The 14608-nt window shown below is 43.7% G+C and overlaps 1 long non-coding RNA gene across 1 annotated transcript in view; it reads left to right on the top strand.

Annotated features, from left to right (window-relative positions):
• LOC137435488 (uncharacterized) overlaps window positions 1-14608 on the top strand; it is a 276336-nt gene that overhangs the window by 206409 nt on the left and 55319 nt on the right. The window contains exons 6-7 of the long non-coding RNA XR_013624517.1: window positions 7577-7677; window positions 7941-8058. This is a non-coding gene — a long non-coding RNA (uncharacterized LOC137435488). The remainder of the gene's footprint in view (window positions 1-7576; window positions 7678-7940; window positions 8059-14608) is intronic.

Below are 14608 nucleotides of genomic sequence, written 5' to 3' on the forward strand. Positions count from 1 at the left end.
CAATACAGGTCAGGATTCCAGGAAAATATTGGTTTTGAATTGGCAACTTTCCATGACGTCTCAATACAGGTCAGGATTCCAGGAAAATATCGGTTATAAATTGGCAACCTTCCATGACCTCTCAATACAGGTCAGGATTCCATGAAAATATCGGTTATGAATTGGCAACCTTCCATGACCTCTCAATACAGGTCAGGATTCTAGGAAAATATCGGTTATGAATTGGCAACCTTCCATGACCTCTCAATACAGGTCAAGATTCCATGAAAATATCGGTTATGAATTGGCAACCTTCCATGACCTCTCAATACAGGTCAGGATTCCAGGAAAATATAGGTTATAAATTGGCAACTTTCCATGACGTCTCAATACAGGTCAGGATTCCAGGAAAATATGGGTTATAAATTGGCAACCTTCCATGACCTCTCAATACAGGTCAGGATTCCATGAAAATATCGGTTATGAATTGGCAACCTTCCATGACATCTCAATACAGGTCAGGATTCCATGAAAATATCGGTTATGAATTGGCAACCTTCCATGACCTCTCAATACAGGTCAGGATTCCAGGAAAATATCGGTTATGAATTGGCAACCTTCCATGACCTCTCAATACAGGTCAGGATTCCATGAAAATATCGGTTATGAATTGGCAACCTTCCATGACCTCTCAATACAGGTCAGGATTCCAGGAAAATATCGGTTATGAATTGGCAACCTTCCATGACCTCTCAATACAGGTCAGGATTCCAGGAAAATATCGGTTATGAATTAGCAACCTTCCATGACCTCTCAATACAGGTCAGGATTCCATGAAAATATCGGTTATGAATTGGCAACCTTCCATGACCTCTCAATACAGGTCAGGATTCCAGGAAAATATCGGTTATGAATTGGCAACCTTCCATGACCTCTCAATACAGGTCAGGATTCCAGGAAAATATCGGTTATGAATTAGCAACCTTCCATGACCTCTCAATACAGGTCAGGATTCCAGGAAAATATCGGTTATGAATTGGCAACCTTCCATGACCTCTCAATACAGGTCAGGATTCCATGAAAATATCGGTTATGAATTGGCAACCTTCCATGACCTCTCAATACAGGTCAGGATTCCAGGAAAATATCGGTTATGAATTAGCAACCTTCCATGACCTCTCAATACAGGTCAGGATTTCAGGAAAATATCGGTTATGAATTAGCAACCTTCCATGACCTCTCAATACAGGTCAAGATTCCAAGTTAGGACACGCCAAATATGATCCACTTTTAGTGATGGCAGTATGTCCGTACACATATGAACATGCGTACACCAAACTCATTGCCCTGCCGACAAAATGAATAATGAGGGGCAACTTTTAATTTATTTTGACTCGACCCCGCTCTGTCGCGACATTGTGTTTTGTCATGGCGGCATCCGCGAAGTTCCCTTTGGCCCACATCTCGATTATGGTCTCCAGAGAGGAGCGCACTGGGATACATAGAGCTGAAATGGTCAGGCGTGGCCCTGGTGTCCAAAAGGGGTAGTCGTTCGGCCTTGCGATGGGGAAGCGAAGCAGACAGGCGTGGCCCACCCCCTTGTCCTGCCAACAAACTTCCCAGGCCCCTTGCTGCAGGCAATCTTGGTAAACACTGGTGGGTAGAAGGAGCTCCTTTGTTTTGAACCCTTTTTATGGAAACTGTCCAGCCTCGCAGGACGAGAAAAGGAGTGTTTCATCTGGCTTGATTCACCCTACAGGTGGCCATGCTGTCAAAGAAACCGAGGCTGGTTAACTTTTGGCTTTAAAATACTTTATTCCATTCATATTTCAGGGATGCCAAAAACAATTGTGAATTCCACGTTGGAAATGCTTAATGGCCTGGTTGCATTGGCAGCAGCGTTGCACCTGTAACCCGGTAGAGTCCAATCAATGGGATTTTTAGTGCGAAATTCAAACAATGGTCACAGTTTTGGTGATGCTCCAAGTTTGGTTCCTCGTAATAGGAATAAGATATGTCAGGACGATGAATCCCGAGCGACGATTATGGTTGAATGTATTCGGATTTAGAGATGTGATATTTTTTAAAGTCTGATTAATTGGTTTCGAAAATGTCATCCCATTCAGCACCTGCTATTTGTTGCTTGATATCGGGACCCGCACCATTTTTTCTTCGTAGTGGACCAGGGTGAGGTCCTGTGGGAATCTATCATGCGATGGCACCGATGACATGTTGGGTAATGCAATATTGTAGAATTTGCTCAAAGTCCGCTTCATGTTATGTGGTGTTGCAGGTTTGACATTTAGTGGAAGCTATATTACAAACAGATGTGTCTATCTGATGGGGAATTGATGCAACACCCATGTTCAAGATTGCTGCTTGAATGCCTTTGTACATTTCCCCTTCGGAGTTGTTGTCCTTCGTAATCTATGATCTCTTTTTCCTCCCTCTTGCACTCTCTCTCTCATCATCTTTCCCCTCTCTCCCTTCCTTTTCCAGTCTCTCCCTTCCCTCTCCCCTCTCTCTCCCACCTCTCCCTTTCCTCTCCCCACTCTCCTTTCCCTATCCCACCTCTCCCTTCCCTCTCCCCCTTCCCCCTCCCCTCTCTCCCTTCCCTCTCCCCTCTCTCCATTCCCTCTCCCACCTCTCCCTTCCCTCTCTCCTTTCCCTCTCCCACCTCTCCCTTCTCTCTGCCCTCTCTCCTTTCCCTCTCCCACCTCTCCTTTCCCTCTCCCACCACTCCCTTCCCTCTCCCAACTCTCCTTTTCCTCTCCCCTCTCTCCTTTCCCTATCCCATCTCTCCCTTCCCCCTCCCCTCTCTCCCTTCCCTCTCCCCTCTCTCCTTTCACTATCCCACCTCTTCCTTCCCTCTCCCCTCTCTCCTTTCCCTCTCCCACCACTCCCTTCCCTCTCCCAACTCTCCTTTTCCTCTCCCCTCTCTCCTTTCCCTATCCCATCTCTCCCTTCCCCCTCCCCTCTCTCCCTTCCCTCTCCCCTCTCTCCTTTCCCTCTCCCACCTCTCCTTTCCCTCTCCCTTCCCTCTCCCCTCTCTCCCTTCCCTCTCCCCTCTCTCCTTTCCCTCTCCCACCTCTCCCTTCCCTCTCTCCTTTCCCTCTCCCACCTCTCCCTTCTCTCTGCCCTCTCTCCTTTCCCTCTCCCACCTCTCCCTTCCCTCTCCCACCCCTCCCTTCCCTCTCCCACCTCTCCCTTCCCTCTCCCACCTCTCCCCTTCCTCTCCCACCTCCACTCTCTCCCTTCCCTCTCACCTCTCTCCCTTCCCTCTCACTTCTCTCCCTTCCCTCTCACCTCTCTCCCTTCCCTCTCACCTCTCTCCCATCTCTCCCATCCCTCTCCCACCTCTCCCTTCCCTCTCACCTCTCTCCCTTCCCTCTCCCCTCTCTCTCCCTTCTCTCTCCCCCTTCCCTCTACCCCTTTCCTCTCCCCCTTCCCTCTCCCCCTTTCCTCCCCCCTCTCTCCCTTCCCTTTCCAACCTCTCACTTCCGTCTACCCTCTCCCTCCCTTTCCCCCCTTCCCTTTCCCTCTCTGCCCTTCACCCATCCCTCCTCTTCCCTCTACCCTCTCTCTGCCTTTCCCCCCTTCCCTCTCCTTTCCCTCTCTACCCTTAACCTCTCCCTCCTCTTCCCTCTCTCCCACCCCCTTCTCTCCTCCTCTTTCCCTTCTCTTTCTCCCCTCTTTTTCTCCCCTTTTTCTCCTCTGCTTTTTGTCCCGCTCCCTGTCTCCTCTCCATTTTAACCCTTTTCTACCCCTTTTCCTGCTCCCTTTCTCCCTCTTTTTCACCCTCTCTCTCTTTTCTGAATAATGATCCAATAATAGACATAACTCTGTGGTTTAAAACCATTCCTTTGCAAAGTTAACCTCCAGCCAACAGCCCAGGACCTTGGGCCACATTTTCTCTGTTTACAAAGTTTCCTCTGGTATAGCGTACTCGTGTTTGAGTTTCTGCCTTTGTGCCTGTCTTCCCATCCTCACATCGTCTATATGTGTCCAAGTGTTACATGTGTGTCACACTTGTGACTCATTTTTGGATGGCAATTTATCTATTCCCTTTCTTTCTGGGGCCAAAAAATGTTTTTAGAGTCTGACATTTTAAATAGATAGTGTCCCATAAAAAGCTACACAGGTTGTAAATACTGATAACTTTTTTTGTTTACAGACCGATGATTAATGAGACTTTGCGTTTCAACCAATCCAAACAGGAATTGGCGAAATGATACCTCACCACAGACCCTATAGCTTGAACTCCTCGGATATTATAGTTTGTTGCTTTTTATTAAGTTTCCACAAGGGGTAAAAGGTTAACATTGGTCACATGTTTAAGGATTTTGGCTTGCAATTCCTCGATACTTAAAGCAATCCAGACAATTGGCAAAATGATTCTTCAGTGCAGCTTCTACTTACTAAAGCAGATAGACATTGGTTTGGTAACTTTTTTCGATTGTACATCCGGCGAATGCCAAATTGGTAACAAAATTAAGCTTTTTTAGTCTGCAAAGCTTTTTTAACCAATGGGGATGAACCATCGTATACAAAAATATGTTGTCCTAGGTCTTTCATAAGAAAGCAGGTAAACATTGGTCCAGTGTCTTCTTTTTGATTTTACTGGGGTCAAAGTGGAAGATGCAAGGGTTTTTTTTATGCATCACACTGCACTTTGTAAGCATGACATGACCTGTATGATGCCAAAGTGCGTTCATCTTGACCTCCCAGCCATGACCCTTGATCGTCATAAAGAGAAAAAAAAAATGAAAGAAGTGTAACAACAAAACGTTTTGGTGTTCATACTCTGTGAGCTGTTATGTCAGTTTACTGCATTGTTCAATGTTTCCACTGCCAGGGCACTATCAGTCATCCCTCCATGAGCCGCACACCCAGTGGAACCCTTTTTACAGTGTGGTCGATCTTTTATGTCACACATTCTGTCGGTGAGACTGGTGACATTGTTATCATGGGCAGGTGTGAAAGGGAAAACAACATGTGTTCACAGAGAAAATCCATAATAACGAAATCCGGAATCATCATCGAGTCACGCCGGAACAAATGCTGATGGTATCTTCATAGAGAAAGGTCAGTCCGGTTTTAGTCTGTAGTTTAGTCGGAACTCTTGATGAATTAATCAGTCTGCGACTGTGGTTTAGGTTTATTAGTACGTAGTAAATGTGCTTGGACATGTGGATTATTTATTAGTAAATCTTTATCTTTGAAGCTGCGGACTTGTCTTGCAACTCTCGACTCTGTTTCTGCAACTGGACAGGACGGACTCAGCTCGCGTGTCCTAGAAACGTGCTCTTGCGCATCTTTTCTCTACTATGTTCACCTTATCATTTGTCCTAGGTCATCTTCAATCTGTTTGGTCGTCAGCCAACAACACCGCATGACTTAAAAATGTGAAAAAAAACATTTCCCTGAACCACAGACCTATCAGCTTCTAGGACTCGCTCGCTCAACTCGCTCTGTTTCTGCAACTGGACAGGGCGGACTCAGCTCGCGTGTCCTAGAAACGTGCTCTTGCGCATCTTTTCTCTACTCTGTTCACCTTATCATTTGTCCTAGGTCATCTTCAATCTGTTTGGTCGTCAGCCAACAACACCGCATGACTTAAAAATGTGAAAAAAAACATTTCCCTGAACCACAGACCTATCAGCTTCTAGGACTCGCTCGCTCAACCCGCTCTGTTTCTGCAACTGGACAGGACGGACTCAGCTCGCGTGTCCTAGAAACGTGCTCTTGCGCATCTTTTATCTACTCTGTTCACCTTATCATTTGTCCTAGGTCATCTTCCATCTGTTTGGTCGTCAGCCAACAACACCGCATGACTTAAAAATGTGGAAAAAAACAATTCCGCTTAACCACAGACCTATCAGCTTACTTCCAATCATCAGGAAGATCATGGAATCCATCATCGCAGTTGATATGACATCCTTCCATTTCTCCAACAACCTCATATAAGATCATCAATTTGGATTCAGACCAGGTCACTCTACCTTGGACATGCAGCTTCTACTCACTCAACAATGGATGGAAGCCCTCAATGTCTGACATGAGGTTAGGGCTGTCTCTCTAGACATATCTGGTGCTTTTGATACAGTCTGGCATCTGCCTTGCTCTCCAAACTCTCTGCCTGTGGCATTGAAGGCCAACTCCACACTTGACTTTCTGACTTCCTCTACTCCCGTAGCTAACGTGTGGATCTCAACTGAATCCTTTCACCTCCTCTCCCTGTCAAGGCTGGAGTGGCCCAAGAGTGTTCTGGGCCCAGTCCTATTCCTGATCTTCACAAATGATGTCTCTGACATTCTTCCACATTCTCTTTAATCTTATTCTTCCCTCTGGGTTTTCAAGACGGCTGTTTACCATCATCTCAGATTATCCCCAATACAAAAGCACGATCTTTTCTACCTCCATTAACTGTACCTCTATATCCGAGTGTCTGATTCTCTTTCTAAGGGCAAGCCACACTATATGAGAGTGCAACTCCCTATCCGATGCTGAAATTCCCCATCCAAGACTGCAGCTCCCTATCCGAGAGTGTAACTTCCTACCTGAAGTTACTGCTTACAAACATTCTCTTGTAAACAGTCATCAGGTGATGCAATAAAAGCTACCCCTTACCTTGTTGCCAAATTAGTTGTTTGTTCTTTTATGCATGGATAATAGTAAATATTTTCATATGAACTCTAAAACTTTACTACGGATGAAAGTATTTAGAGAACAGATTTTCCTCGGTCCACAGTCCCGTAACCATACGGATTAAATGCGCAAAAACATGGACAAAATAACTTGCGTTCGCACTCCTCTCAGTTCTCAAAACTTCAGATTTATTCCAGACTAACTTTTATGTGTCAAGACAACTTAAGTCTAAACTCGAGTTATTGCTCTGTACAGTATTTGCAGCCTTCCACATGCAGTTTATAATTTCTCCCCAATTGTGGAAGAAAAAGGAAATTAGAGGGTGAGGTTTATAATTGTAGATGTTGATACAGTTACATCACTGCTTTCATCAGAGATATTGTGATGTTTAGGGGGGTAAACTGCAGTCGTCATAAATATGTGGAATAAAACGTGTTCCTCCGGGCACTTTTTCATGGGCGGGTGAAAGTGCAAGGTGAACACCCAGTAATCTTCCAGGGAGCACGTATGTGGCGAAGACGTAAGCTGTGACCGTAGCTCGGTGGGTTTGAGGCCTGAGAGGCTCCTTCGTGCTGAGCCGCACAGCCGTTTGGGGTTCCACATTGGGACGTCAGCGGTGTTTTCCTACCAAACCCTATCTTTATTTTCTTAGGCCAATCGCCCGGCAAAATGTGCACACTCAAGTCAACCTTTGCAGAAAAGGTTTTCTTTTTTCAATCTTTAACAATTTTTTTTTGATAAAAATCTTTTGTTCGCCTGACAAGCTTCCACCAGTGACTCTGTGGCTGTGAGGCCAATTTGTGAGTGAGAAAGACAAGACTTGAGCCTCTGCCTTTTAGGCCTGAAATGAAAGAAAGAAGTTTTCTGCACTCACAAGTGAAATCTTGTTGCCTGTTTATGTAATATCTCCTCTGGTGAAATTTATCTTTGCTTTCGGTGACTTTTGCAGCATGAATGTTCCCGTCAAATGTTGGAACAACAATCGCTCATCTGCGTCAAGAAGAAGTTGCAAAAGTTGGAAACAACTCCTCACTTCACGCATCATTAAAGGTATCGTGCAGCACGCAATCTTTGTTGTTAGATACAATATGAGGGACGTTCAAAAAGGTCCATCACCAAGGTTTTTAAATTTCTCATTTCACAAGATGTAATTAGAAAGAATATACAGAAATGTGTTTTTGTATTTGTGTATACGCCTCATTGGAGGACTGGTATGACAGGGTATAGATATGTCCAATCACCTTTGAACTGTCTAGCCTGGGTTTTGAATCTTGACCTGGATATAAACCGTTATCCTGATGTTTCACATTCAGGGTGAGGCATCAATGGTGTGCCATCGATCGGAAGGAAGTTAAGCCAAATGACCTGTCTGCCAGCACCGGCGTAGTTTGTGGACATTGAAGACCCCATGGTGTATTTAGCGAAGAGTAGGTGAGTAATCGCCAACACCCTGAACGATTATGAGAAATTTCTGCCCAAATTCCAAATTGGGTATCACTTTCGGTCAATCTAGTCAAAGAGCTTCCCCGGCCGAAACCAAAAAGAGGTTGGAATAATTGCGGTCCTGAGAGTTGTAGTAGTAGTTGTACTAACATGTCACTGGAGTTTTGGTGTGTTTTGGACTATATCTTTTGTGGAACTTTTCAGGCACCCCTCATACTTTACAGTATCTTCTTTCGTCCTCTGTGATGGTTAACTCTTTAAAACTTACTTTATTCTCAATGTTAAAAAAAATCTTTCCAGTATCCTTTTCTCCTGTAAGTTTTCATTACTTTTACACCGAGTTTCAGCAGAGCACGAAGAGCGGCCACTCGCTGGACACTCGCCAACATGAGGTTTCCGTGGAGTCAGCGCTTTGGCAAAGGCCATGCCTGCTGCTGGCCCAGCACGCATCTGCCCTTCGAGTGCCAGCACATTAATAGATCACACCACTGTGCATTACGAAAGCGTGTGCAAAACACAAACTTTAGCACGAGCTCGCTGTAACACCGATGAACTTACGAGCATCTGCTTTTTGTATGCCATCGCTGCTTTTCCTCACCGGCACCCAACTTTTTCTGGCATGGTGCAGAGTTACTTATCCAGAAAAAGATGCCATGCTGAAGTTTTTGAAAAATATGGACGATGGGTTTTATTAACGAAAGTGGACACAGATATACCAATGGCTGTGTGAAGCAAAGTTAAGCTGACGTTTTCGGCATTAGCCCTTCATCAGAGTGAGAGCAATTGCTACGATGAAGGACGAACATCTTGAATGTCAGCTTTACTTTTCTTCGCAGATCAATGAGCGTGCTTCTATCAACCTTAGAACTTATCATATGACCTGTCCCTCGACACAGAATGTCATCAGCCTTACAAAATCGAGTATCTCTTTTTCTCTGGAACAACAACTTGATTTTGACACGTGACCCACAATCCTGGATTGTGAACGTTTAAAAAACATTTTCTAAACAGTTTAAAATCCATCTGCTCCACTGCGAAAAAGTTAAAATTGCTTTAAAGGGATTACTGGATGGCATAATGGAGCATTTACATCAACAGTATGAATGAAACATTATAACTACTATGACTAATACCACCACTACAACTGCAAAGGTTCTAATTATTTATACCAGTGAGGTACCCGTGCTACGCACGGGTGGGAGGCCAGAAGAAAACAGACAATGCAGAAACGGCGAATGCTAAAGCATGAAACCAATAAATTCCACATTCCTGCAGCACCTTCAGTCGCATGTCAGACATGGACAGCAAGTTCGTGAAGGACTTCCATGAAAAACGTACCCGTTCGCAAACAAACAGGTACGTTTGTTCCATACCCAGTCAATGACGAATCTGCATATGGCGATCCGCGAATTTCACGTTTGGAAAGTAGAAACCATCACTGCATTTCGTCATTCACTTGAACTCGATATCTCTTTTTTCATTACAAACAGCATAACTCCATCACAAATTAAAAAGCATTAATATAAAAAATAAACTTTTAACAACATTCGTGACATAAACAAGTACCGTATATACCGGTGTATAAGACGCACTTTTTTTATCGGAAAAAGTCAAAAGTTGGGGGTGCGTACTATACACGGGGATAGAAAAAAAACTCGGCTTCAAAACAAGTCAATTTTCCAATACATTTACGAAAAAAAGTATTTTACAAAAAGCAATCTCAGTTGCACGTTTTCCCCATTGCGTCATGCACAATTGCGCCGACATGCAGGGCCGCCATTGCTGCTCGTTCGCCCCGGATGGCAAGCGGGGTTTGTACCATTACGTGCTTTTTATGGATTTGCCGCTCAAAGCAACGCCGCTTCCGGAATATGAATAGAACGGCTTTTCCCGCTCTGAAAAACCACATCGGTCTTTTATTTTGAAGGTCTTTTATTTTACGGAGACATCAAAGACTTCATGGCCAGCACATCGTGGGCCTACAGATTTTGGAACGCCCTAATCTGTCGGTACGACGCCGCACGCACATCGCACAACAGCTTCCCGACGATACGGCTGACAAAACTACACGCTTCCAGGCGTTCATAATCAAACTTCGCCGGGAGCACAACTACCCGCTCAGCAGGATCGGAAACGCCGACCAGACCCCTCTAACCTTCGACATTCCCAAAGGGATCAGCATCGGAGTGAAGGGGGAGCGGACCGTCAGTCAAGACCACCGGCCATGAAAAGGACTGTTTCACCGTTATGCTCGCTTGCACCGCTGACGGGGGCAAGCTTCCACCGTATGTCGTCTTCAAGCAGAAAACTCCACCCAAGCGAAATATTTTGCGTTTTTTTTTTCCTTTCAAAATGTTCATTTTGTGCTACTTAAAGTTTGTGTACAAATGCATAGATTCACGCCACTGTAATCTGAAAATGAATGATTTTTTTTTTGAGGGTGGAAGTTGGGGGTGCGTACTATACACGGGTGCGTATCATACACCGGTATATACGGTATTTAAATCTTGATGTGAAGTTCCGTACGGTTGGTTGAACACAATTACGAATTCAAAATCGTAATTGTATTCACTCAATACCAATCATCAATTGACACTTTAACAAAATACTGTTTTAAATGACAGTTGTATTGGGATATTATCAAACCAGCTCATTGCCGTACTCTGTCCACTTCCGGATTCGCTGCAGGTTCATAATTCTCATCAAAATCTAAACAGTATTTGTAGAATTTCAATAAAAGCCACATCACTGTTCATATCTGTAAATATTATTCCATCGTGTTTGGAAAAACTGGAAAATTGGAAAATTTGGAAAAACAATACAGCCTATTTTACTCCAGGGGGTCCCAGGATTACCCACCCAAAATATCGTTGCGATCGGTTCAGCCGTTTTTGCGGTACCTTGGAACGGACGGACAGTTGGTGAATTATAGTAAGATAGCTGGGTCGAGATTCAGACCCAGATGAGACAGCTCAAAGGCATGTGCATACTTCATGACTGTCCTGTATATCAAAATCGATATCGATATCTATATACACACAGTATATATATATATATATATATATATATATATATATATATATATATATATATATATATATATATATATATATATATATATATATATATATATATATATATATATATATATATATATATATATATATATATATATACTGTATATCTATCTATCTATATTATAATAGCCGTAGATGATTCTGTCTGTCTGTCTGTCTATCTGTTGGGTGTCTGTCCGGGGTGTGGCTTACTCGGTTTGCAGAGTAGCTCCACCCATAGCTCCACCCATTCTGGGAGTGGCTATAAACAAATATCCACCATTTTATTAACTCGCATAGCTTTGAGTCCTGTTTTGTAGGCCCGTGGTGTCTTGCTCTCCCCCAGTTTTATTTCAAATCAAATTCGATAAATCATTTCATTTTTCACAGTCGCTAACATAGTTTTAGACTCGGTTGAAAAAAAACGGGAAGAAAATCCGATGAAAGTTGCCGTTTATAGAACGAAATGAATTCTCAAAGGCCTGTAACTTCAAGGCCATTGAGTCTCTCTCACGCCTTTATCTCCAATCTAACTCACCATATGATTTCATTTTTATCGATGGTTTTACTTTTAGACTCGGTGTCAGCAATAATTGAGAACAATCCACACACGCGGGAAAATGCAGAGATATATTTTTTAAAATCGCGTCATGGTGTATCATACACCGCCCAACATGACACCGCCGGCAATGTGTCGATATATATTAAAAATTCGCTTTTGCTTTTCCGTTATGATATATTACTATTTCGTTTGATGATAGTCGTCACAAAAACGTCAACAATGATGCCGACATATATTTCTTCGTTTTTATTTCATTCAACATATTAGCCGGAAGTAAAATATGTTTCAGGAAATTACCGAGAGATATTTCTTCGTTTTTTTTATTAGTTATGTGCGCATACACTTTAAATAGGTTTATTTGAAATCTTTAATTTTCCACAAACATTCCACACACGCGGGAAAATGCAGAGATATATTTTTTAAAATCGCGTCATGGTGTATCATACACCGCCCAACATGACACCGACGGCAATGTGTCGATATCTATTTTAAATTCGATATATCATTTCATTTTTCACAATCGCTAACATAGTTTTAGACTCGGTTGAAAAAAAACGAGAAGAAAATCCGATGAAAGTTGCCGTTTATAGAACGAAATGAATTCTCAAATGCCTGTAACTTCAAGGCCATTGAGTCTCTCTCACGCCTTTATCTCCAATCTAACTCACCATATGATTTCATTTTTATCGATGGTTTTAGAGTCGGTGTCAGCAATAATTGAGAACATTCCACACACGCGGGAAAATGCAGATATATTTTTTAAAATCGCGTCATGGTGTATCATACACCGCCTAACATGACACCGACGGCAACGTGTCGATACATATTAAAAATTCGATATATCATTTCATTTTTCACAGTCGCTAACATAGTTTTCGACTCGGTTGAAAAAAAACGGGAAGGAAATCCAATGAAAGTTGCCGTTTATAGAACGAAATGAATTCTCAAACGCCTGTAACTTCAACTTCAAGGCCATTGAGTCTCTCTCACGCCTTTATCTCCAATCTAACTCACCATATGATTTCATTTTTATCGATGGTTTTGGACTCGGTGTCAGCAATAATTGAGAACATTCCACACACGCGGGAAAATGCAGATATATTTTTAAAAATCGCGTCATGGTGTATCATACACCGCCCAACATGACACCGACGGCAACGTGTCGATATATATTAAAAATTCGCTTTTGCTTTTCCGTTAAGATATATTACTTTTTCGTTTGATGACAGTCGTCACAAAAACGTCAACAATGATGCCGACATATATTTCTTCGTTTTTATTTAATTCAACATTATTAGCCGGAAGTAAAATATGTTTCAGGAAATTACCGAGAGATATTTCTTCGTTTTTTAAAATTAGTTATGTGCGAATACACTTTAAATAGGTTTATTTGAAATCTTTAATTTTCCACAATATAATTTACTTGCCATTTATCATTTGATGATTACGAGACAAATTCCTCTTGAGGATCGTGACAATTCATGCGCTGCGTGGAAACTTCTATTTCCAAAATGAATGAGACGATCGATGAAGAACGCAGACTTGAACAGGATGCAGCAAGAAAACGAATGAGACGGGCGAACGAGTCCATCGACGAACGTCAATGCAAACTTGCGGGGTCACCCGTGGGAATCCCACGGGCATGGATGTGTGTGACATTTCGACATATTGAGTTAGATGCTGCACATTCATTTTTACAAAATGGTTACTGGCAAGTCATCAGATCCAGAAATGGTGTAAAAACCACCGTTTAGAGGCCATTTTTCCCCGCAAAGCGGGGGTTGGCCTTTTCGGGGACCGTGGAAGTTGTTGTTTTTTTGTCCCCTTTTTGAAGCAATGTTTTACGGCCGGATGCCCTTCCTGACGCCAACCCTTTTTGCCGCCTTCAACGACAAACAGGGAATTACCAGTGAACTGGTACTCAATTAGCCGACCTCGGAAGGATGACAGGCTGAGTCAACCCCCCTGGCATTAATTCGGCGATCGACCGAGATTCGAACCCAGGATCCTAAGCCGGCACCCTAGCCGCTAGCCCAACACCAGAAATGGTGTCATGAACACAATTTATTTACGCACAAGCACAAAAGCAAGACGGGCCGATTTCCGATTCCGACGGGCCGACGGGCGAGACGGGCCGATTTCCGATTCCGACGGGCCGATTTGGAGCAAGAAAAAGAACGAGACGGGAGAAAAAGGAGAGAAACGAGACGGGGAAAGCCGATTGGAGAGGCGAGTGAGGCGCGATTGGAGAGGAGTGTGAGGTGCGATTGGAGAGGAGTGTGAGGCACGATTGGAGAGGAGTGTGAGGCGTGATTGGAGAGGAGTGTGAGGCACGATTGGAGAGGAGTGATTGGAGGGGAGTGTGAGGCACGATTGGAGAGGAGTGTGAGGCACGATTGGAGAGGAGTGTGAGGCGCGATTGGAGAGGAGTGTGAGGCGCGATTGGAGAGGAGTGTGAGGCGCGATTGGAGAGGCGTGTGAAGGATTGGAGAGGAGAGGAGTGTGAGGGATTGGAGAGGTGAGGGATTGGAAAGGAGAGGGATGTGAGGGTTTGGAGAGGAGAGGAGTGCTAGGTGGAGAGAGGAGAGTGTCAGGTGGAGACAGGAGAGTGTCAGGTGGAGACAGGAGAGTGTCAGGTGGAGAGGAGTGAGGGGTCACATATTATGTGAAATAACTAAATTCACACCATTTCTGGATCTGATGCCTTGCCAGTAACCATTTTGTAAAAATGAATGTGCAGCATATAACTCAATATGTCGAAATGTCACACACATCCATGCCCGTGGGATTCCCACGGGTGACCCCGCTAGTCTATATTATAATAGCCGTAGATGATTCTGTCTGTCTGTCTGTCTATCTGTTGGGTGTCTGTCCGGGGTGTGGCTTACTCGGTTTGCAGAGTAGCTCCACCCATAGCTCC

This window comes from Myxine glutinosa, chromosome 9, assembly GCF_964187855.1.
Source record: "Myxine glutinosa chromosome 9, kmMyxGlut1.1, whole genome shotgun sequence".
Taxonomy (NCBI): domain Eukaryota; kingdom Metazoa; phylum Chordata; class Myxini; order Myxiniformes; family Myxinidae; genus Myxine; species Myxine glutinosa.